Below are 4,616 nucleotides of genomic sequence, written 5' to 3'. Positions count from 1 at the left end.
GAGTAGGCGATGAGCCCAAATATCACTACTGATAGAAGTTATATATTTTGTTTTAACTCTCAAGATTTCTAATTATTAAGAAACCATAAAAAAACATGTCACTTTATAATGAACTTGAAGGGTAAACGTGGCCACAAAGTCTAAGTTTGATGATAAACTTAAAGCTCAAGAATAAACTCGACTAGCTCGCCCAATTTAGTTAAAACTTTTAAAAGTTACAAAATATTGATACATCAACTAAAACCTCGAAGTTAAATAACAAGCTTAGGGCTCAGCTTTGAACATTGAAGCGTTTTCCAAAAGGTCTAAGTTTGACAAATAGCTCCAAATCCAAGCATAAGACTGGTTAACTCGCCTAAATGATTAAAAATGTCCGAGCTTTATTAAGCATTGGAGCGTAGAAAAAAAATATGAAGTTTAAAGACAAGATCAAAGTTCAAAGATGAGGTTCAATAGCTCACTAAACTTGGTAAAAACTTCAAAATTTTACCAAGTGTCGACTAGTCAACTTGAATCTTCAGGTCAAGCAACAAGGTCAAATGTTAAATATGAGTTTAAATAGTTCAACTCCGTTAGAGCTTGGAAGTGTTTTACGTATCAAAGGATCGGCAATATGAACTGTTACTAAAAATAATCTAAGACATATAAATAGATAAAAACTATCTAAATATAACAATCCAAATGAAATATGAAAGACAACTTTTGTTACAAGAGTCATTGCCCCTCAACATCATCAAGACCAAGCATCACCAAGATATAGAAATTGTGGAAGTAGCATTCAAGTGGGCCTCCTAGGCAAACATATTATCACTATAAAGACAAATGCCAAAGTCAGATACCGAGGCTTCATCATTGTCTATAGACCAATATATCAACCCTATAATTGCAACATCCAAATGGGCTACCAAGGCTTCAGCATTGCAGAGGCAAAGGCTTTAAAGTTTTCCATGCAAAGGCTTATAAGTTGTTCAAGAAAATTCCTAAGTGGATGCCCAGGTAAATACTTCATCGATGTAGAGGAAACCCTACTACAAAAATAAGAGTCTATAAAGTTTTTACAATGGTTTTGGAGTATTCTAGAATCCTCATTTGTAGAAGATTCTACACCATTATTGTAAACTCTAATGTTTCTACAATGGTTTAGAACGAGTGCACGGCGTCAACGATGTCGGCCAGGATATGGAGTGGGCATTTGGGATTTACGACTTGGTCCATGGTAGGGCAGCCCAACGCCTGGGGTCGGAAGCGAAATACGGCCACAAGGTCGTACCTCTCGAGCTCCTCGTGTAGATTACTAACACACACAGACACACACACACACACACACACACACACACACACACACACACACACACACACACACACACACACACACACACACACACACACACACACACACACACATAACTAGTACATGATATCTATCGCCTCCAGGTTCTACCAGACACCAAAATGTCTATATTGCCGTTATACGCTAAATAAGAGCCCTAAGTATTGTTGCTTCCCAGGAGAAGATTCTTTCACCAATTTTACTATTAATCTCTCTATAATCTATCGGTTCTAGAATCAACTCTTATATGCCAAAATATTGATCCTTTTGAGGAGGACGTTCATCTATAAGTCACATTTCATAAGGATCATACTTCGATTTTTCAAGACATAGATATTTAAGCGTCTCGATAGCTTTTAACGAATGAGTTAGAAAATCCGAAATATGACCTATAAATCTAGGACTATGTCAAGATTTAAATTGATTATCATATGACAATCATAGTAACGTAGATATGTGCATTGTAATGGTTACTTGCATATGTATTTAATTTAAGTCGGCCCAATACATATCAACTGCATAGAATGCTCTCCCTCTTAGTGATCAGGCTTCACTTATATGTATTTTTAAATCTAGGTAATCATTTTCAGATTTATCATCGACTATATTTTAGCATTTTGCCCCAAAAAACGTATTAAACTGAGATTAACATGTTGCGAAAACTTCACTGGGCCACATATTTATACTTCAGTTGTATGTTATAGTTATGATATTTAAAATAGGGTCCATTAGGTATAGCCAACTTAAACGTTTGCTTTTGCAAAATAGCCAACGTTTCGTAAGCCACTGTATTTTATTTACGCTTATTTACAAGAGTATATTTACAAAAATACCCATAGATACAAAAAAAAATTGAACTTATTTATGGGTTTTTTTTTGTAAAAATACACTTGTAAATAAAATGCAGTGACAATTTACTTAAGATTTATGAAACGTTGGCTATATTTTACTAAATTCAAACGTTTAAGTTGGCTATTTAATTAATATTTTTTTTTGTTTAAAATATGGTACCAAAGAGGATAACCGACATAATATGTGATATAGCTACAACAGTTTAAAATGCCAAATTTCAATCAAACTTGCAAAATATTTATAAAAAAACAAACGAAGTTTAAGGGCTTACAAGGCACACATATTTATACTTCAAATGTACATTATTGTTATCAAATATAAAACATGGTACCAAGACAATAACCGACATAAAATGTGATATAGCTACAACAGTTTAAAAATGCCAAATTTCAATTAAACTTGCAAAAGATTTATAAAAAAAAACAAACGAAGTTTAAGGGAAGGAAATCCCAACAGGATTTTTACTTGGTTTTAAAAAAAAGTACTTTTGCTTAATCAGTAAGTCTCACGTTATTATTGTTGTTATCATAACAAAATAAGTAGTGTTTAACATTTCGTGGTTAGTTTATCATTGAGGTAGTATTAATAAAAAAAAATTAAGTAGTTATTTGAATAAGAAAATATGTTTACAGGTGATTAGATTTTATGAGAGAAGTTATTATGTATTGATAAAAGATGTAAAGCATTAGAAATTACTTATTTAATTTAAAGATAATATAAATAATCTATTTGGAGGGGTACGTTACGTAGGAACTAAGATGGAGAGGGAAGAGGAATCTTATGTTGGTATTTGGTAAACGGATACGAGAATATCCGAAAGTGCAAAGAAACAAACAGCCCAATTACTATAAAAAGCCCTACGTGGCAACCAAAATAGCTTTTCCGTACACGTGGCGTCCCTTAGTTGAATTTCAAACCCTCTCTTCTTGACACGTTCTCGTTTCTCCATTTGCTGAGGTGGCGATACGTTGAGAATCGCCTTCGGGCTTTTAGGATGAGAATCATGAAACTTCGATAAAGTACATAAATTTTTTAAACCCGTTTCTTTTTTTCTCTGTCAAATTTTTAATTTTTTTTTTCGCGCGTAACAAATAGAAATCAAATTGAAAATAAAGTACAGATATAGACGAAATCAAGTAGTAAAATTTTGACCGCCATGTAATGATTGGTGTATAATATGTCTACCACAATTTGAAAATTCGATAACAAAAGAAATCACAAATCAACTTTACGGCCATATATAATAAGATGTAGATATACACGCAGAAATGAAAAAAAAAAGAAAAAAGAAAAAAGAAAAAAGAAAAAAGAAAAAAAAAAGAAAAAAGAAAAAAGAAAAAAGAAAAAAGAAAAAAAAGGGTGCAACTGCACTAGACTTTTTACTTAACGAACTTAACAAAAAAAACCGACGTACGAAGGCTGCGACAACCGACCACCGACCGTTTACGTAAGACGCCAAAACACTTACTCACCAAGTAATGAATAAAGGAGTATAATATAGGTATATAAATATAGGCGGGATATATACGGATCATGAAAGTATAGGTAAGGCGAAAATGAAAGGGAGGAGGATGAGTGAGATGAGTGAGAGTGAGACGACGGAGGAGGCGATGATTCGTCGGCACCACTCGCCGGCGGTGGGGGCGGGGCAGTGCGGCGGGACGCTGACTCAGGCGGTGGCAGCGCCGGCGGAGGTGGTGTGGTCGCTGGTGAGGGACTTCTCGCGGCCGCAGTCGTACAAGCGGCTGGTGGCGGCGTGCCGGGTGCGGTCGGGGGACGGGGGGTCGGCGGGCAGCGTGCGGGAGGTGCGTGTGGTGTCCGGCATGCCGGCGGAGGTCAGCGTGGAGCGGCTCGAGCGGCTGGACGACGAGGCGCGCCTCCTCTCGTTCTCCATCATCGGCGGGGACCACCGCCTCCGCAACTACCGCTCCACCGCCACCGTGCACCGCCGCCGCCACGGAGGCTGCGTCGTCATCGAGTCCTACGTCGTCGACGTCCCGCCCGGGAGCTCCGCGGACGACACGTGCGCCTTCGCCAACACCATTATACGATGCAACCTCAACTGCTTGGCCAACACTGCCCACTCCCTCGCCTCCTCTTCCTCCTCCTCTACATCATCTCCTCCTCTTTTTTAATCCACTTTTTTTTTTTTCTATTAATTACTACACTGATAGTAATGCTACTCTTAGTTTCTCTATCTCTTTTTCCTTTCCGTTTCATCCATATGCTTATTAATAATACGTGTTCACCTACGTCGTCGACGTTTTCTCTTTTTCACTACCTTTATATTATTAAGTCAATCCGTTGACCAAATCATAAAAAACTATTGCATAATTAAAAAATAAAGATTTTACCGAGGGAAATCGCTTCAACTAATCTAATAGTAACTTTGATATTTTGGATATTTTTATTAGTAATTGTAGACTTACATATT

The 4,616-nt window shown here is 37.0% G+C and overlaps 1 pseudogene; it reads left to right on the top strand.

Annotated features, from left to right (window-relative positions):
- Positions 1 to 3,739: 3,739 nt before the first annotated feature.
- Positions 3,740 to 4,398, top strand: LOC149401952 (abscisic acid receptor PYL11 pseudogene; annotated as a pseudogene).
- The last annotated feature ends 218 nt before the right edge of the window (positions 4,399 to 4,616 follow it).

The sequence above is a fragment of the Urtica dioica genome, chromosome 3, assembly GCF_054948205.1.
Source record: "Urtica dioica subsp. dioica isolate 48M chromosome 3, U.dioica_male_clone48M_v1_H2, whole genome shotgun sequence".
In the NCBI taxonomy this organism is placed as follows: domain Eukaryota; kingdom Viridiplantae; phylum Streptophyta; class Magnoliopsida; order Rosales; family Urticaceae; genus Urtica; species Urtica dioica.
This window is presented reverse-complemented; position numbering and strand designations above follow the sequence as displayed.